Source organism: Rutidosis leptorrhynchoides, chromosome 1, assembly GCF_046630445.1.
Source record: "Rutidosis leptorrhynchoides isolate AG116_Rl617_1_P2 chromosome 1, CSIRO_AGI_Rlap_v1, whole genome shotgun sequence".
Lineage (NCBI taxonomy): Eukaryota > Viridiplantae > Streptophyta > Magnoliopsida > Asterales > Asteraceae > Rutidosis > Rutidosis leptorrhynchoides.
Genome location: NC_092333.1, coordinates 254,336,856 through 254,359,074, shown reverse-complemented (window position 1 = coordinate 254,359,074; position 22,219 = coordinate 254,336,856). Strand labels below are relative to the sequence as shown.

At 33.3% G+C, this 22,219-nt stretch overlaps 1 non-coding gene across 1 annotated transcript; it reads right to left on the bottom strand.

Annotated features, from left to right (window-relative positions):
* Positions 1-5,863: 5,863 nt before the first annotated feature.
* LOC139887332 (small nucleolar RNA R71) lies at positions 5,864-5,970 on the bottom strand. The gene has a single exon (XR_011773167.1). It is a non-coding gene; the product is annotated as a small nucleolar RNA R71 (small nucleolar RNA).
* Positions 5,971-22,219: the final 16,249 nt, after the last annotated feature.

The window sequence follows — 22,219 nt, the reverse complement described above, 5'->3', positions numbered from 1 at the left end:
CGAGGTTCTGACCTCTATATGCCATAAACGACTCCATGTAATATGAGCAAATGCACAGCGGAAGATTTCTTTCATACCTGAGAATAAACATGCTTTAAAGGTTGGTGAGTTCATAAGTTTATCATAAAACAATAAAAATTCTGTAATTTTGATAGACCACAAGATTTAAATCCTGCATGGTACAAATGGGCCCGAATCCTATTGTAAAAACTGACATACCCTAGAAAACTCCTAACTCCTCTAACATTGGTGGGATGTGGAAGTTTAGCAATTACATCTACTTTAGCTTTATCGACTTCAATTCCTTCCTTTGAAATTTTATGACCAAGAACGATGCCTTCTTTAACCATGAAATGGCATTTCTCCCAATTAAGAACTAGATTTGATTGTTCGCATCTAATAAGTATTCGTTCAAGATTAACTAGACATGTTTCAAAAGTATCACCGAAGACTGAAAAGTCATCCATGAAAACTTCCATGCATTCTTCTATCATGTCGTGAAAAATCGCCATCATGCACCTTTGAAAGGTTGCAGGGGCGTTGCAAAGTCCAAATGGCATGCGTTTGTAAGCAAAAGTACCATAAGGGCACGTGAATGTGGTTTTCTCTTGGTCCTCGGGTACTATTGGAATTTGAAAATATCTGGAAAAACCATCAAGAAAACAATAGTAACTATTTCCGGCTAATATTTCCAACATTTGATCAATAAAAGGTAAGGGAAAGTGATCTTTTCTGGTGGCATCATTTAATTTTATATAATCAATACAAACACGCCATCCTGTTACAGTCCTAGTAGGAATAAGCTCATTTTTCTCATTTGTGATGACAGTCATGCCACCCTTCTTAGGTACGCATTGAACTGGGCTTACCCATGGACTATCAGAAATTGGATAAATTAAACCTGCATCTAGCAGTTTAATAATTTCTTTCTTAACAACATCTTGCATATTAGGATTTAGTCTTCGTTGGCGTTGCACATACGTTTTATGACCTTCTTCCATAAGGATTTTATGTGTGCAATACGAAGGACTTATTCCTTTAATATCATGAATCTTCCATGCAATAGCTGGTTTATGAGCTTTTAGCACAGAAATGAGTTGAGATTTTTCATTTTTCGTAAGAGAAGACGATATTATTACAGGTAATTTAGATTCACCATGTAAATAAGCATATTCCAAATGGTTTGGAAGTGGCTTTAACTCTAATGTCGGTGGTTCTTCTATCGATGATTTATATCGATATCTGTCTTCTTCTTTTAGCATTTGAATTTCTTCTGTTGTTGGTTCATATCCATTAGTCATAAGTGTAGCTAACATTTCAGCTTCATCAATTGGTTCAGTTCCTTCTCCTAAAGAACATTCTCCTGTTCCTTGTAATTCTGTAAATTCTTCTAATAATTCTGAATGTGAATCTATAGTTTGAATATAATAACATGTATCATCTGCAGATTGCGGTTATTGCATGGCTCTATCAACAGAAAAGGTAACACTCTCGTCCTCTATACTTAGGGTCAGTTTCTTACCGAACACGTCTATTATTGCTTTAGCCGTGTTTAAGAATGGTCTTCCTAATATGAGAGGAACTCAAGAATCTTCTTCCATGTCCAGAATAACAAAATCTACTGGAAATACTAAAGTACCAACTTTAACTAGCATGTTTTCCATTATCCCTCTAGGATATTTTACTGATCGATCGGCTAGTTGTATGCTTATTCGTATTGGTTTCAATTCTCCAAGGTCTAGTTTAGCGTATAGTGAATACGGCATTAAATTTATACTAGCACCTAAGTCTGCCAATGCTTGTATTGAACTAAGACTTCCCAGAAAATATGGGATCGTGAAACTTCCTGGATCTGATAATTTTTCTGGTATATTATTCAATAGCACTGCAGAACAATTAGCATTCATAGTAACAGCCGAGAGTTCTTCCATTTTCTTTCTATTTGTGATTAGATCTTTCAGAAATTTAGCATATCTAGGCATTCCTGAAATCACATCAATGAAAGGAAGATTGACATTTATTTGTTTAAACATATCCAAGAATTTGGATTGCTCGACTTCAAGTCTTTCTTTTCTCATTTTACTCGGGTAAGGAAGTGGTGGTTGGTATGGTTTAACATAAGGCTTAGCCTTAACTATGTTATCTTCATTAATCTTTTCAACTACCGATTCTGTTTTCTTATCTTGCTCAGATTGTGGTTCTTGTAGAGTAGGAATATAGTCATCAGAAATTATAGGTATTTTAGGTGGTTTAAGTGTAATACCACTTCTTGTGGTAATAGCTTTAGCTGTTTTATTCCGGGGGTTAGCATTTGTATCGCTAGGTAGAATTCCCGGTTTTCTTTCACCTATCAACCTTGCTAGGTTGCTTACTTCTTGTTCCAAATTTTGAATAGAAGCTTGTTGATTTCTAAATGTTTGAGCATTTTGTTCATTGGTTTGTTTCTGAGATGTGAAAAACTGCGTTTGAGATTCAACTAGCTTCGACATCATATCTTCAAAATTTGGCTTTTTATCATCGGTTTGTGGTGATTTATTTTGAAAAATAGGTCTTTGCTGATTGTAAGTATTATTAGATACTTGTTGATTGTTAGGACCTTGTTGGTTGTTGTATGGAACATTTCGGTTATAATTCTGATTTTGATTGTAAATTGGTCTTGGCGGTTGATAATTATTTTGATAATTATTTCCAGGCCTTTGGTTCATGTATGAAACATTCTCTCTTTGTTCCATTGTTGGTTCAATACTGAGACAATCTTTTGTCAAATGTGGTCCTCCACACTGCTCACAACTAATTCGTATTAAGTGAATATCTTTAGTCATCTTTTTCATTCGTCTTTCTACAGCATCTATGTTTGCAGAAATGGAATCAAAGTCATGGCTAGAATCGGCTCTAGCTGCTTTAGATGATCTAATAATATCTTTTTCTTGATGCCACTCATGTGAGTGGGAAGCAGAGTTATCAATAATTTTGTAAGCGTCAGTTGCGGTTTTCTTCATAATGGAACCACCAGCTGCTATATCAATATCTTTTCTTGTCGTGATGTCGCATCCTTGGTAGAATATTTGTACTATTTGACAGGTGTCTAAACCATGTTGCGGACATCCTCTTTATAACTTTCCAAATCTTGTCCACGCTTCATATAGAGTTTCATTTGGCTTTTGTGTGAACGTAACAATTTCTCCTTGAAGTCTTACGGCTTTAGATGCCGGAAAGAATTGTTTAAGAAATTTTTCAACTAAAACGTCCCATGTATCAATTGCCCCTTCAGGTAACGATTCTAACCAATCTTTGGCTTCTCCGTTTAAAGTCCAAGGAAATAACATGAGATATATCTGTTCATCCTCCACTTTTCTTATTTTGAACAAAGTACAGATCCTATTAAAGGTACGAAGATGTTCATTTGGATCTTCCTTCGGCGCACCACTAAATTGGCATTGATTAGTTACCATGTGTAAGATTTGTCCTTTGATTTCATAATCTGGCACATTAATGTCAGGTTGAGTAATTGCGTGACCTTGGCCAGTGCGTTTAGCTCTCCTTCGATCTTCCATACTTAGAGGTTCTAGATTTTCCATTATTGAATTTGTTGAATCTGAATAACTAGAGGATTTTGATTTAATGGATTGTTCCTCGACAATCTCTGTTTGAATGATTGGTGGTTTCGAAGGAAAGATTAATGGTTCAGGATCTCTGAATTGTCCCTGAATATCCTCCGGATTCTCAATTGTGAGGTCGGGTTCAAAAAATGGATTATCGGAAATTTGAATTGGAGTACTTGGTCGACTTGATGATGATTCTAAAGAAAAATCAACGGCGACAATATTGGCTAGATGTCTTGATCGAGTTACAGGTGGTGAATGTACGATAGGTGGTGAACGTTTTGCTCGGTGCATTCACTGAATATCCTATTAGTTATAAAAATAAAAATTATATAAGTTATCAAATTAATAGACTTTTCTGCTTTTGCCCACGTTTCGAATAGCCAAAAGATGTAGCAGGGAGCCAGAACCCTTTAAATCGGAAGCTCACAACTCAGCCACTAACAAATCCAACTATTACTACGAAGCAGAAAATTTGGATGTCTATCAATTTAACCACTTAAAATAATTTTTCGTTGAAATTTAAAGAAATTTTAGAGAAGAAATAGAAAAAATTCTAAGTCCTAACAACTAGAGCGTCGAGAAATAAGAAGGAAAAAGAGCGCGTGGAAAAACGTCGAAAAATAAAAGGTCGAAAAATAATAAAAAGAACGTAGCGCGTCGAAACTTAAAAGTCTAAAAACTTAAGAATTAAAAGTTGCGTCTAAAGGTATTAAAGCTTAAAAGGAATTCTATATCCAAAACGGCAATAACTTAAAAAGTACTAAAATCTTAAAACGGCGTCGCAAAATTCTAAAGCACCTAAATCTTAGTCTAAAGAAAAAGCACTTAAGGGATTTTATGGCAGAGCTTAAAAATCTATAAATAAAAAAAAACTACGGCAAAAACTATAACTTAAAACTAATTACGAGCGAAAAAAATACAAATTACGTACTAAATAATAAAAATATACAATTTATAAAAAGAGACAAAAGTTGATAAAATTACTAATTTTTATAAAAATATTAATCTTATATTATATATTTTATAAAAGTATTAGGTTTATAATCTAATAAAACTAATTTAAACTAAATAAAACAAATTAAATACTAAAACTAAAATAAACTATAAATTAATTAAACCCTAATTAGGTTAATATTAATAATTATTATTAATTTTAAACCCTAATTCGATGAAACTGATGTACCAGGCCTGTCAAATCACTCCATGCGATCGCATGGAGTGTAGGTTAAAATATCATGCGATCGCATGAGTCTTGGATTCAGCTCAGATATTGGGCTGCTACAGTACCAGGCCCGAATATTTTTACTTTTTTCTGTTTTTAAAATAAATAAATATTTATATAAAATAATAAAATACTTATATTTAAAAAACTAAAATAAAAATAAAAATACTTTTTAACTTTATATATTTTAAACAAACTCTTAAAAATAAATATATAGATATTTTTCTTTTTTATATTTTTGTATTAAAATGTATTTTTACAAAAGCGTATTTTTATAAAAGTAAACTAAGAAATTGATGTACGTAGAGGGGTATACTTGATGTTATTTAAAAACTAATAGGATATTCAGTGAATGCACCGAGCAAGACGTTCACCACCTGTAACTAGATCAAGACATTTAGCAAATATTACTGCCGTTGATTTTTCTTTAGAATCGTCATCCAGTCGATCAAGTACTCCAGTTCAAATTTCCGATAATCCATTTTTTGAACCCGACCTCACAATTGAGAATCCGGAGAATATTCAGGGACGAATCATAGATCCTGAACCACTAAATTTTCCTCCGGAACCACCAATCATTCAAACAGAGATTGTTAAGGAACGAACCATTAAATCAGAATCCTCTAGTGATTCCGATTCAACAAATTCAATTATGGAAGTAACAGAACCATTAAGTATGGAAGACCGAATGAGAGCTAAACGCACTGGCCAAGGTCACGCAATTACTCATCCAGACATTAATGCGCCAGATTATGAAATCAAAGGACAAATTCTACACATGGTGACTAATCAATGCCAATTTAGTGGTGCGCCAAAGGAAGATCCAAATGAACATCTACGTACCTTTAATAGGATCTGCACACTATTTAAAATCCGAGAAGTTGAGGATGAACAGATATATCTCATGTTATTTCCCTGGACTTTAAAGGGAGAAGCCAAAGATTGGTTGAAATCGTTACCTGAAGGGGCGATTGATACATGGGACGTTTTAGTTGAAAAATTTCTTAAACAATTCTTTCCGGCATCTAAAGCCGTAAGACTTCAAGGAGAAATTGTTACGTTCACACAAAAGCCTAATGAAACTTTATATGAGGCGTGGACAAGATTTGGAAAGTTATTAAGAGGATGTCCGCAACATGGTTTAGACACCTGTCAAATAGTACAAATATTCTACCAAGGATGCGACATCACTACAAGAAAAGACATAGATATAGCAGCTGGTGGTTCTATTATGAAGAAAACCGAAACTGATGCTTACAAAATTATTGATAACACTGCTTCCCACTCACAAGAGTGGCACCAAGAAAAAGATATCGTTAGATCATCTAAAGCAGCTAGAGCCGATTCTAGCCATGACTTAGATTCCATTTCCGCAAAGATAGATGCTGTGGAGAGACGAATGGAAAAGATGACTAAAGATATTCACTCAATACGAATTAGTTGTGAGCAGTGTGGAGGACCACATTTGACAAAAGATTGTCTCAGTATTGAATTAACAATGGAACAAAGAGAGAATATTTCATACATAAACCAAAGGCCTGGAAATAATTATCATAATAATATCAACCGTCAAGACCGATTTACAATCAAAACCAGAATTATAACCGAAATATTCCATACAACAACCAACAAGGTCCAAGCAATCAACAAATATCCAACAATACTTACAATCAGCAAAGACCTAATTTTCAAAACAAACCACCACAACAAACTGATGATAAAAAGCTGAATTTTGAAGATATGATGACGAAGCTAGTTGAAACTCAAACGCAGTTTTTCACATCTCAAAAACAAACTAATGAACAAAATGCTCAAGCATTTAGAAATCAACAAGCTTCTATTCAAAACTTGGAACAAGAAGTAAGTAACCTAGCAAGGTTAATAGGTGAAAGAAAACCGGGAAGTTTACCTAGTGATACAAATGCTAACCCCGGAATGAAACAGCTAAAGCCATTACCACAAGAAGTGGTACAACACTTAAACCACCTGAAATACCTGTAACTTCTGATGAAGCTATTCCTACTCCACAAGAACCACAACCTGATCAAGATAAGGAAAAAGAACTGGTAGTTGAAAAGGTTAATGAAGATAACACAGCTAAGGATAAACCTTATGTTAAACCATACCAACTACCACTTCCTTACCCGAGTAAAATGAAAAAAGAGAAACTTGAAGCCGAGCAATCCAAATTCTTGGATATGTTTAAATAGATAAATGTAAATCTTCCTTTCATTGATGTGATTTCAGGAATGCCTAGATATGCTAAATTCTTGAAAGATCTAATCACAAATAGAAAGAAAATGGAAGAACTCTCGGCTGTTACTATGAATGCTAATTGTTCAGCAGTGCTGTTGAATAAGATACCAGAAAAACTATCTGATCCAGGAAGTTTCACAATTCCATGTTTTCTAGGTAGTCTTAGTTCAATAGAAGCATTGGCAGACTTAGGTGCTAGTATAAATTTAATGCCGTTTTCACTATACACTAAACTAGACCTTGGAGAATTGAAACCAACAAGAATAAGCATACAACTAGCCGATCGATCAATAAATTATCCTAGAGGGATAATGGAAAACATGCTAGTTAAAGTTGGTACTTTAGTATTTCCAGTAGATTTTGTTGTTCTGGACATGGAAGAAGATTCTCAAGTTCCTCTCATATTAGGAAGACCATTCTTAAACACGGCTAAAGCAATGATAGACGTGTTCGGTAAGAAACTGAACTTAAGTATATAGGATGAGAGTGTTACCTTTTCAGTTGATAGAGCAATGCAACAACCGCAATCTGCAGATGATACATGTTATTATATTCAAACTATAGATGCACATGCAGAATTATTAGAAGAATTTCCAGAATTACAAGGAACAGGAGAATGTTCTTTAGGAGAAGGTAATGAACCAATTGATGAAGTTGAAATGTTAGCTACACTTATAGCTAATGGATATGAACCAACAACAGAAGAAATCCAAATGCTAAAAGAAGAAGACATATATCGATACAAATCATCGATAGAAGAACCTCCGAAATTAGAGTTAAAGCCACTTCCAAACCATTTGGAATACGCTTATTTACATGGTGAATCTGAATTACCTGTAATAATATCGTCTTCTCTTACTGAAAATGAGAAATCACAACTCATTTCTGTGTTGAAAGCTCATAAACCAGCCATTGCATGGAAGATTCATGATATTAAAGGAATAAGTCCTTCGTATTGCACACATAAAATCCTTATGGAAGAAGGTCATAAAACGTATGTGCAACGTCAACGAAGACTAAATCCTAATATGCAAGATGTAGTTAAGAAAGAGATTATTAAACTGCTAGATGCAGGTTTGATATATCCAATCTCTGATAGTCCATGGGTAAGCCCAGTTCAATGCGTGCCTAAGAAGGGTGGCATGACTGTCATTACAAATGAGAAAAATGAGCTTATTCCTACTAGGACTGTAACAGGATGGCGTGTGTGTATTGATTATAGAAAATTAAATGACGCCACCAGAAAAGATCACTTTCCCTTACCTTTCATTGATCAAATGTTGGAAAGATTAGCCGGAAATAGTTACTATTTTTTTCTAGATGGATTTTCCGGATATTTTCAAATTCCAATAGCACCCGAAGACCAAGAGAAAACCACATTCACGTGCCCTTATGGTACTTTTGCTTACAAACGCATGCCATTTGGACTTTGTAACGCCCCTGCAACCTTTCAAAGGTGTATGATGGCGATTTTTCACGACATGATAGAAGAATGCATGGAAGTTTTCATGGATGACTTTTCAGTCTTCGGTGATACATTTGAATCATGTCTAGCTAATCTTGAATGAATGCTTATTAGATGCGAACAATCAAATCTAGTACTTAATTGGGAAAAATGCCATTTCATGGTTAAAGAAGGCATCGTTCTTGGACATAAAATTTCAAAAGAAGGAATTGAAGTGGATAGAGCTAAAGTAGATGTAATTGCTAAACTTCCACATCCCACCAATGTTAGAGGAGTTAGGAGTTTTCTAGGGCATGCCGGTTTTTACCGACGTTTCATAAAAGATTTTTCTAAAATTGCCACTCCTATGAATAAACTCCTAGAAAAGGATGCTCCATTCATCTTTTCAGATGAATGTATCAAATCTTTTAATATTCTTAAAGAGAAACTCACTAATGCACCGATCATGATAACACCAAATTGGAATCTACCGTTTGAATTAATGTGCGATGCAAGTGATTTTGCAATGGGAGCCGTTTTAGGACAAAGGATTGAAAAACGATTTCAACCTATATATTATGCTAGTAAGATGTTACAAGGAGCACAAACGAACTATACAACTACTGAAAAAGAACTCCTTGCTATCGTCTTTGCTTTTGACAAATTTCGATCATATCTCGTTCTAGCAAAAACGGTGGTCTATACCGACCATTCTGCTCTTAGATACCTATTTTCAAAACAAGATGCTAAACCAAGATTAATCCGTTGGATCTTACTCTTACAAGAGTTTGATATTGAAATCCGAGATAAAAGAGGAGCAGAAAATCTCGCCGCTGATCATCTTTCTCGTCTTGAAAATACTGAGTTAGAAGTTCTAAATGAATCGGCCATACAAGACAACTTTCCTGATGAATATCTATTGAAGATAGATTATAAAGAAATTCCATGGTTTGCAGACTATGCAAACTACTTAGTTTGTGAATTCCTTGAAAAAGGATTATCGTACCAAAAATGAAAGAAATTCTTCAGTGATATAAAACACTATTTTTGGGAAGATCCACATCTGTTTAAAAGTTGTCCCGATGGAATAATACGCCGATGTGTATTTGGAGATGAAGCTAGTAAAATTTTAAACCATTGTCACACAGGACCAACAGGAGGGCATTATGGGCCTCAACTAACAGCAAGAAAAGTTTATGATGCTGGATTCTATTGGCCTACAATTTACAAAGACGCACACCTTCTTTTCAAATCCTATGATGCTTGTCAAAGGGCCGAAAAAATAAGTCAACGTAATGAAATGCCCCAAAATGTCATCCAAGTATGTGAAGTATTTGACATTTGGGGTATTGACTTTATGGGTCCATTTCCAAAATCTCATAATAATCTATATATATTCGTAGCCATTGATTATGTATCTAAATGGGCGGAAGCACAAGCTCTCCCAACTAACGATGCACGAGTTGTAGTCAACTTTTTAAAACGTCTTTTTGCAAGGTTTGGAACACGGAAAGCTTTAATAAGTGATCGGGGTACTCATTTCTGTAATAATCAACTTGAGAAAGTTCTTAAAAGATATGGAGTAACTCATAAAATCTCCACCGCATATCATCCACAAATAAGTGGACAAGTTGAAAATACCAACCGAGCTTTAAAACTTATTCTAGAGAAAACCGTAGGATCAAATCCGAAGGAATGGTCCATTAAATTGGAGGATGCACTCTAGGCTTTTAGAACAGCCTACAAAACTCCAATTGGAACCACACCTTTTAGACTTGTTTATGGAAAAGCATGTCATCTTCCAGTAGAAATTGAACACAAAGCATTTTGGGCTTTGAAGACATGTAATCTTGATTTACATGAAGCTGGACGTCTAGGGTTAAGTCAACTAAACGAATTAGAAGAATTAAGACATGAAGCATACAAAAATTCGTTAATCTATAAGGAAAGAACGAAGAAATGGCATGATAAAAGAATCGGAAGTTTAAAAGAATTTAAAGAAGGAGACAGAGTTCTTCTTTTCAATTCACGATTCAAGCTATTTCCTGGAAAATTGAAATCAAGATGGTCTGGACCATTCATAGTCAAAAGAGTTTTCCCATACGGAACGATAGAATTAATAAATTCAAATAGGATTGAATTTAAAGTTAATGGTCACAGAGTTAAACACTACATAGATAGTCCAATGGAATTCGATAATGAAGTTAATCACAATTTTGACACCACAGCTAACTAAGTGTGGAGAGAATCAAGTCTTTAAAGGATAATATGTATTTCTGTTAGAGTTAGATTGTCTGTTTTCATGTAGTTCTCGAAAATGGAACCCGAATGGTCTTTCCCTAGCAGACCCTAAAGAACTAGTCTTCTCCCCCCATTCTGAATTTTTATTTTTTTAGGTTTTTACAAAATGAAGACTGCCTGTGAACTAAACCATGGTCTAATGCTACACGCTTTGATCACTAAACGTAATAATGACACACTACCAAGTGAAATAGTATCAGTAATCAGAGAAAGATTGGACGGAGTAAGAAAAGAATCCAGATGCGAAGATAATAAGTTACAATTTGGTAAAGGGAAATCAAAATCCGCAGCGAAAAGAAGAGCACGACACCTTGAAAGATGTCACAAATGCGGAAAATGGTCACATGGAGGTAAATGTTCAAATAATCAAACCTATTCAAATACCGAATTTGTTACTTTATGCAGAGACGGACCGTTCATATGTTTAGAAGAAAAGACACTGAATGCTCGAGGTTACGCCTATGTAGCTATGGAAAACCAATTAAACCGACTATCTTATGAATGGGATAGATCATATAACTAAGAATACTATCTCACAGGTAAGTCTGTACAGTTTTTATTTTTTTATTTATTTTTATTTTTAACCTTTTGATAATAAACGCTAATTTGTTCGCTATAAAGTATTAAATTGGTATTAAATAAAATTAGGTTTGGCGACCGAAATTATTGATATCATTCAAAAATTTATTACATCACTGCGAAATTTAACGTTTATTCTTAAGGTATAAATATCTTTAATCAATCAACACAAAATATTTCAAAAATTCGTCATGAGTTAAATTAGGTCTTGGAACCGAAATTACTTTACCGAAAAGAGGGGCGTATATTTTTGATAATATTTGATTGATTAAAGTGGGATAAAAAGCCAAAAATATTTTTAATTTTATTTTTACCATGTTTTTTAAAATTAATATATAACTCTTAAATTAATATTGTAAACTTTGTAAAAACAATATATTTAAAATTGTAAATATTTGAAAAATATAATATAAGTTTGGTGTGATTTTATAATATGAATTTTTAAATTAAGTTTGGTGTGAATTTTTAATTTTTAAAAATAAGAATTTTTAATTTTATGCATTTCAAATTTTAAGTTTGGTGTGAATTTTTAATATTAATTTTGAATTTTATGTATTTTTAATTTAAGTTTGGTATGAATTTAAAAACAAAAATTTACTTTATCTCATTAAGTTAAAAATATGATTTTTAAAAATTCGTCGTAAGTTGAAGACTAGGTCTTTGAACCGAAATTGCTTTACCCGAGGGAGGGACGAGAACTTTTATTATCATTATTTTTAATCTTATTGAATTAAAGTATGCCAAAAACATTAAAAAAAACCCAAAAATCTTTACTTTTAAAAACCACACTTTGATTTGACAAATTTTAAAATTTTGTCGAGGGACAGACTAGGACAACGATCCGAAACGCCCTCGCTCCTAAATGAAAACAAAATTTTTAAAATTTAATTAATTATAAGTTTTATAAAGTATAAGGTTTTATAAAATAAAAAAAAACATGAAATTACTGTAGCCGGCAGCCCATGCGATCGCATGGGGTTTGCACTTGGAACCCATGCGATCGCATGGGGACCAAATGCAGGCCTGATACATACAGCACCCTGTTCTGTTTCTTCTCCACAAAACACACACATTCACGAAACTCACCCAAAAATTCACCAATTTTCGCCATTTTCCACCGTAATTCATCAAATTTATTGCTCTAATCATGCCTAGATTCTCATTTTTCAGTAAATTGGTAAAAATTACACCCCTAAACTCTATAAATTCCTAGTTTTTGTGATAATTACAAATTTTTTACCTAATGCAATTTTGTTAATTTTTAGTGTAATTAGTGTTAAATTGTTAGTATTTTATGCATGTATAACCTAGATTGATGCTATTTAACATGATTTGAAGCCAAAAACTTCAAAAATTTTAGAAATCTAGGGTTTGTGTTCTTGAGCAATTTGGGGCTTTTTGATATAAACAGGTTATGGCCGATTTTTGTCATGAATTATTGCTAAATTGAGTAGTGTAACATGTTTACATAGTTAAATGATCCAAACAATGATCCTAAACATGATTTTTAGAGATTAAAGTGGACTTTTTAAGTCCAAAATTCATGAACTTGATTAATTTGATATATTTGCCAGTTGAGACTTGTTTAATTATTAGTAATAAATATTTTGACATGTTATTTGAGTTAAAAGCTTATGAACTTTGTATACATTTTCATATGTGCTTATTTGAAAAGTATAGAATTGTGAAAAATTGTGAAAATGTGTATAAGTTTAATTTTAATTTAACATGTTATAGTGATTGTTTTAAGTTGTTATTTTGCTTAAACTAATGCATATTTGGATGCACAAATTTTGTGTTTAATGTGTTTTGCAGAAAGTCGATACTGGAGGTTCAGGAGCATCATCATCTAGACGACCAGCACCAGCACCAGAACCAGAACCAGAACCAGAACCAGATATGCAACACGAACAAGAACTACAACAGGAACAACAACAACAGCCTGATCAGCACATACCTTATTATGATCCGGTACAGTTTGTTGATGAATTCATAGTATTCCCAATGAGGCCGCCAGTAGAATTCCCAACGATTCCTGAGCACACTCTGCATCCTAATCTGAGATTTGATAGGAGATGGAGAGATTACGAGACATATCAAAGGAACAAATTCAAATTGGTAACAAAAAATGTAGAGGTGCCAAGGGTAATCGATTGGGCCCCTTTGGAAACGGTCCATCTAGCTGACCGTGTTAGACAGCTTTTAGTTCAAAGGTATGGCAGTTCTTCTTTTACAGATTGGGAACGTCTTTTCACCATTCGTAGACCTGTATATAAGGAATGGTGTGTTGAGTTGATGAGTACTGTATCACTTGATACAAATATAGTTAGAATAGATGATAGAAGATTTCTTAGGTTTATCCTTGGCGGTAGGATGTACAGAATGTCCATGTTGGACATGGCCAGGGCATTACAGATATATACTCCTGGTGAGTTGCTATTACCCGATTGTATAAATTTGATTCATTATGGTGAAAGGGTAGATAGTAACTTTGACGCTGACGCCATTTGGAGGCGTATGTCACATTTTGATGTTTTTACACGAGCAGGAGGACACTCCTATACACATATTGACAGAGCCGAGCTTCGTATTATTCATAGATTTTTGGCTAACTCGATTACACAGAGAGGTCATAATAAAGAAAAAATTACCTTACATGATTTATTCTACCTAAAGTGTATTCGGGATCCTAGAAGCTTTGTCAATATCCCTTACTGTGTTGCTTTTTATTTATCTAAAATGGTAGAGGGAATGCAGGACGGGAGTATAATAGGAGGAGGTATTTTTGTTACTCTCATTGGAGAGTATTTAGGTGTTGATAGGAACCAAGGGGGTCCATTACAGCTTTGTAGAGAACAGGTTGAGCCCTTAGGATTGAAAGTTTATGTGGGTGCTAAGGTATTGAAAAGTAGACGTAACCAGGCAGTACCCTATGAGGGATCTCATCGTCAGGTAGAGAGAGGCTCAGACGAGGAAATGGAGGAGGCGGAAGACATTAGGGATGTCTTTCGAGATGCTATTCTTGACGTCCACGTTCGTATAGATGAGGAATCAATGACGAACGCGGCCAGACATAGTATGTATGAGCAGTGGAACTCCGAGCGAGTATACGAGGATTATAGGCGATGCCAACACGATAGCTGGTTAGTTCATCAGCACCAAATCATGAGCCAGCTATCATATCAGGTACCAAATAACTATGTACCTACTCGACCTGCTCATTTTCCACCACATAGCCTCGATATCCGACCACCCTTTAACCGGTATGACTATAACCAAGCCTATCAAAACACCTATAACCAAAAATGGAACCCACCTGACGAGATGAACTGGAACCCATATCCAGACTGATTTAGTTCCATTTGGTTATTTTTATGATTTTTATGTTTTTATCTTTTGACTTTTTCATGTTTAAACTTATGTTATTGGATATATTTGTGTAATTTTTATTATTTTTATTATTATTGTGTACTAATATTTCATATTTAGAATTTGAAAGTGGGATATTGAGTCCCATTTCAAATTGCCATGCATGATTATATTTGTATGTATGTATATTGTCGATTGTACAAAACAGGGTAAAACAGCGCATTTTCAAAGACTGGCATTAAGTTCAGCAAAAGCTACTAATTTTGACGACAAGATGACAAAAAAATGTGATGTAACAACAGACGAAATGAACAAATGATATGCACCATTTATCATTCAGCAACTAAACGCCAATATGTTTGGAAACTTTGGTAAAATTTAATCATTTTTACGCTAATCACCCTCAATAATTTAAATTGTTATTGATTTCTTGCAAATGAGGGCATTGCAAGATCTTAAGTGTGGGAAGGGGTTAAATTCTTTCGGATTTTTAAAATTTTTATCTTAAACACTTGGTTACCATTAAAAATACTAGTAACGTAGTAGTTGTATTAGAATCTAGTGCTCTCTGATGATAAAGAACAGCCCTAGTCTTATATACTGACTACCCAATTCTAGTAAAATTTTTCAAAATTTTCAATTAAATGAACTCAAAATCATGTTTATACATATTTATGAACGATAAAACTAGGTGTTAACACCGAAATTATTGTTAGCTCAGAAAGGACATAAATTGAGAAACAAACCAAAATGTTAAAATTCATTTAAAATGGAATAGAGGACAATAAAAAAAGAAAATAAAAGCCAAGTGTGGGAAAAATTACCAAGTTATCTTAAAACATATGTCACATATTTCTGTAACAAATAACTGAAAATACTTTTGCTTTGGACTAAACTAAACTATTTTACCCGATGAAAGAAAAGAAGAGATGGATCTACACGATGAATCAATTCCATCATTAAAAGGAAGTAAAGTCTTCCGAAAAAGAAACGCGCTTCTTGATTTAGGTCAAGAAGTTGTCGTCCAGACCAGCTGTAGGTTGACGAAAAATCTAGAAAAGTCATCTCTAAAATCAGCAGGAAATCCATGGACCTCAGCATCAAACAGGGTCGCCAAGTGGTCAGATTTATCCTAACCATGAGAAGGATTTATCTCGTACAATGGGGGGCACCGTGCAAATTAGCTTGATAAGACTAATGAATCAGATCCCCAGAAAGGATAATCTCCTTAAAGATTAAAAATCAGCTTTTAAGACTGATATTACTCAATCCTTGAGATTGACCTTAAAGATTGAGAATTCAAACTCACGGAATTCGATGATATCTAAACTCGAGCTTGAACGAGAAAATATTTTGATCAAAATACAAACCGATTTGTTTTCTGAAAACCCATTTTCAATGCGTTCATTACCATTGAACATAAAATCCTAGGAATTCACCTGGAATTCATTAGGTCATCTGAACCAAATCGGGTGTCAACCGTAAGAACGGTGGTTGCATAGCATGGTTAAAGACAAGACCTTGTGCCAGACCGACAAATTATAAGGGTGAGCTTTACTATTGCTCCTACAAAGGATAGTAATTGCGTCCGACACATTATAGACCATAATCAAAAGCATGTCAGGGGACATTGCCTTAACAGTTGCTTGTTCAATGCTTTCCTTTACAACCGGACGGTAGTTTACCGAAAGGTAATATACGAGACAAGTAAACTGGACGTGTTGCTTTCCTAATACAAGGTTAGCAAGTGGGTGACACAAAACCGCAAGTTTTGAGCTAAAATTTTCAAATCTGAAACCCACCAAGCCCACAAAAATATTTTGCAAACACCGGTGAAGGGTTATTCCGGAAAACTTATCTAGGGTAAAAACTAGATTTAATTTTCAAAAGATCAAATGTTTTCATAAAGATCCAATTTCCTTAATGGATCTAAATTTTATAGTCATGTGGGACTGTAAACCACATCGTTACTACCATTGTTTATACCACCGTATTGAAATCACTGATGTACAAAATGTGAAGAATAAAGAAGTGATTCTTGTATTTCAAGACTATATTGCTTGAGGACAAGCAACGCTCAAGTGTGGGAATATTTGATAATGCTAAAAACGAACATATATTTCATAGCATTATTCCTCAAGAAAGACAAGCTTTTAGTTGCAACTGTTCTATTTACAAGTGATATTCGTTTAAATAATAAAAGGTGAAGACAAAAGACAGATTCGACGAATTGAAGACGCAAACGACCAAAAAGCTCAAAAGTACAAAATACAATCAATGAGGTTCCAATTATTGATAAGAAACGTCTCAAAATTACAAGAGTACAAGATTCAAAACGCAAAGTACAAGATATTAAATTGTACGCAAGGACGTTCGAAAATCCGGAACCGGGACCAGAGTCAATGTGATGACCCGGAAATTTCCGATCAAATTTAAACTTTAATCTTTATATATATCCGACACGATAAGCAAAATCTGTAATGTTGAGTCTCGAAAGTTTTGAAACTATATTTCTGTAATCAAATATCCTTTGACCATGCCAAACGATTCACGAACAATTATGTGTAAATAAATATATACATATACATATGTCTGATTTTAAATTGAGTTATATTAATGAAACATTGAACGGATTAGTTATTATGAATATAAGATATGAAATCTATTTTATGAATTTGGAAATGCTATCAAGGTATTGAATGAATAATACTTTACATGAACGTATTTGTTCGGTGTAAGTTTATCGACGAGATTAAAAGATAATATCAAATGATTGAATTATCGGATACATTGAACTTTGATTATGAGTCTCTGTTATGAGGTCCACTTTGAATTAGGAAACCCTTACTTTTTTAACGGTATTCGGAATAAATGGTAAAGTGATTTACAAGTAAGAACAAAGTATCACTTATTGGGAGTTAGACAAAAGTTAGTGGAGAATCGAATTTCATAATACTCGATTTATCATATAGAAGGAATAATTGGGATAAGATTCGTTGACTAGGTAAACCCATTTGATATATTATATTAAGATATATTATTTAGAAAGTTAAGGAAATTAAACTAAACATTTACGCATAAATGAATGGAATCAAATTAAGTTTTAAAGCATAAACGTTATAGGATTTTCGATTTTGTAAAGGATCTTAAATTATATAATTAGTTTTGAAAGGATAACTAGTATGTTATTAGATAAATATTTCAAAAATATGTATAAGATTATAAATTTTAATTTAAATTAGTCATAAAACGTTTTGATATTAAACTAATATTAATAAATAGGCTTTGTTAAATAACAAGATTATGAATTATAAAAGGAAATGATCAAAACACTCAAAAGATTAAGTTACACTTTGAGTGGGTTAGTTTTTAAATAAATTAAGTCTAGTTATTAATAAAGGTACGTGTCACAAAATGTTTAATTTAAAATAAAATATTTTGATAAACAATGAGTCACTAATTTATAGAAAGAAATGACCACAACGCTCAATTTTATAAGTTATATTTTTATAAAGGTAATTTATTGTTGAGTAAGTCTAATTTTTGTAAAAGGTACACGTCACGTAACGTAAAAAGCTAGTTTTCTAAACGTACGAAAGTGCGCCCGAAAAACCGAAAGTGGTACATGAGTCGTGAGACCACGACCGTGTCATTTTTGTAAAAATTATATTTTTACCATGAGCGTAAATATAATATAATATTTAATTAATTATAAAGATTTAATATATAAAATAATATTACATAATTATTGTTAGCAGCCATGTAAAAAGCAAACTATGTGCTGGAAACATTTTAATTGAGACTTTGAGCTATGAGACAAAAAAAATGGATCTATAAAGATCAAACAATTCGGCCAAGGCATTTCACAAATTCAAAACTTTCATCTCTATTTATATTACGTATAATTTATTTTATTTATTATTATTAATCTTATTATTATTATTAGAAGTATTATCATTATTAGTATTATACCTAAAATATTACGACAAGGTCATGAGTGGGTCATTTCAAGACAAGTTTTATGAGTAGGATAGAGCTAAGGAAATTATGAGTTTTGGCTATGGAGGTGATGGGTATTGTTCATGAGTATGCTTGTGAGGTCAAACTAGTGTTTTATCATCTCCGTTGCGTCTACGTACCTTCCTGCAATATTGAATCTCAATATTGATACGTGAGTACTCATAATTTAATTTTTACATACTAATAGTGTATCCCTGACTAGTGCTCGAGAAATTAGGATTATGCATATTTGTACATTTGATATTGCCCTTAGATAGGTTATGTTGAATCTTAAAGGTTGTTATACTAGGGATGAAATAAGATATAAGATATGCATGTCATTGGAAAGCTAGCGAAAAATTAAGAACTTTTCATTTAGATATTGAATGGATTCGATGAACGGTTAGAAAGTTATGAATTAAACAATTAATTTCGTAATTAAAATTGCTGATAATAATTAGTGAACTAATTTTCTGGGTAATAAAAAGTGGTTATTTGGATTCTACTCGTTGAGTAGATGAATTTTCATATAAAGCACGTCTCGTTTCGTTGAACGGTTGTCAAGTTATGGATAAAAGAAGTTTTGTAAATTTTGATGAAACGTCGATACGGAAACTGAAATTCTCGCTGATCTGCGTTGTTTCAGATTAAAACAAAAATACCACTGAATTCTTTTCTGTAAGGTCTAACAAACCACTCTAGCCAATTGTCAATTCGAGTCTCGACGATTTTTCTAAAAATCGTCAAAGTTGACTGTTGGGTCACATTTTAAAATTCTAAAAAGAGCTGAAACTTTTTTATTAAAAATGTCAGTTTTGTATCAGTTGTCATGGTCGACCTGATGTGTGTTTACTTTTGCCAAAAATCATGTTATATCTTTGTGGTAACGAGAATTTGAAGGCTTTGACCGTTTGTCAATCCGAGTTTCGAGGAAATTTCTAAAAATCTCCAAAGTAGGCTACTCGGTCACTTTTGTAAATTTATTAAAGCTGAAAAATTAACTTTGAAACGCCGAAACCGCGTTGGCAACTACGAGTTGTCTAGGTTTAGTTTACTTCTGTAAAAATTAATGCTTAATCTTTTTGGTAATGTGTAACTTTTATCTTTGGCCGTTTATCAATCGGAGTTCCGATAATTTTTCTAAAAATCGCTGAAGTGGCCGTTTAGTCATGTTTGACCGAAAAATCATTTTTGTACAAGTTATTGTATTTTTGCATGCGACCTCGTTCTTACTTTAACCTTTGACTTTTGACCTTGAACTTTGACTTTTCCCGTTAACTTTTCAGTTAATTTTTTTGTTGACTTTCTCTAAATACTAAAATACTATTTTATGATTATGAAACCATTTATGTTACGTTGTTTCACACGTCACCTTTTACTAGAATTTTAACTGAGCATGGGTAATATAACATGTTTCTTTACTGTTGAGTCAGACTCGAGCATTAGGATTGTGGTACACTATGACTTGGCCTAAATTGTTAGACAAATATTGACCGTCATATAAATATATATAATTAATATAGGTTCGTGAATCCGAGGCCAACCTTGCACTTGTTCAATGACGTTATATGTATTTTTACTACGAAATACAGTATGGTGAGTTTCATTTGCTCCCTTTTTAAATGCTTTTGCAATATATATTTTTGGGACTGAGAATACATGCGCTGTTTTTATAAATGTTTGACGAAATAGACACAAGTAATTGAAACTACATTCTATGGTTGAATTATCGAAATCGAATATGCCCCTTTTTATTAAAGTCTGGTAATCTAAGAATTAGGGAACAGACACCCTAATTGACGCGAATCCTAAAGATAGATCTATTGGGCCTAACAAACCCCATCCAAAGTACCGGATGCTTTAGTACTTCGAAATTTATATCATGTCCGAAGGAGGATCCCGGAATGATAGGGGATATTCTTATATGTATCTAGTTAATGTCGGTTACCAGGTGTTCACCATATGAATGATTATTTTTGTCTCTATGCATGGGACGTATATTTATGAGAACTGGAAATGAAATTCTTGTGGTCTATTAAAATGATGGAAATAAATGATTATGATAAACTAATGAACTCACCAACCTTTTGGTTGACACTTTAAAGCATATTTATTCTCAGGTGTTAAAGAAATCTTCCGCTGTGCATTTGCTCATTTTAAAGATATTACTTGGAGTCTTTCATAGCATATTTCGAAGAACGTTGCATTCGAGTCATTGAGTTCATCAAAGATTATTATTAAATCAATTTATAGTTGGATAGTGGATATTATGAAATGGTATGCATGTCTGTCAATTTTCGATGTAAAGAAATTTTGTCTTTTAAAAACGAATGCAATGTTTGTAAAATGTATCATATAGAGGTCAAATACCTCGCAATGTAATCAACTATTGTGAATCGTTTATAATGTATATGAACGGGTCATTTCAGTCAACTCTCAACGCTCGACGCAACGGACTAAAAATTACAAGTCAACTATGCATATGAATATAATATAATATATAATTAATTCTTAAAATTAATATATATATATTATATTATATTTATAAAACGTCGGCACAAGGAAACAAGCAACATGTGAGCTCTCCCAGCTGGCCATGCGATCGCATGGCCAGGAAGAAGAAAGTCCATGCGATCGCATGGCATGAAAAGTCAGGCCACATCTCCTATAAATTCGCAGTTTGGTGAACGCAAAAACATATATATCTTTCTCTTCTCCATTCATACGTAATATTTATATTTATAATTTATATTTTAATTTTAATTTTAATTATAATTCTAATAATAAGGGTATGTTAGCGAATGTTGTAAGGGTGTAAGTCGAAATTCTGTCCGTGTAACGCTACACTATTTTTAATCATTGTAAGTTATGTTCAACCTTTTTATATTAATGTCTCGTAGCTAAGTTATTATTATGCTTATTTAATCCGAAGTAATCATGATGTTGGGCTAATTACTAAAATTGGGTAATTGGGCTTTGTACCATAATTGGGGTTTGGCCAAAAGAACGACACTTGTGGAAATTAGACTATGGGCTATTAATGGGCTTTATATTTGTTTAACTAAATGATAGTTTGTTAATGTTAATATAAAGATTTACAATTGGGCGTCCCTATAAATAACCATATACACTCGATCGGACACGATGGGCGGGGTATTTATATGTACGAATAATCGTTCATTTAACCGGACACGGGAATGGATTAATAGCCACTAGAATAATTAAAACAGGGGTAAAATTATGTACAAGGACACTTGGTATAATTGATAACAAAATATTAAAACCTTGGGTTACACTCAGTCGACATCCTGGTGTAATTATTAAACAAAGTATTAAAATCTTGTTATAGTTTAAGTCCCCAATTAGTTGGAATATGTAACTTCGGGTATACGGATAATTTGACGAGGACACTCACACTTTATATTTATGACTGATGGACTGTTA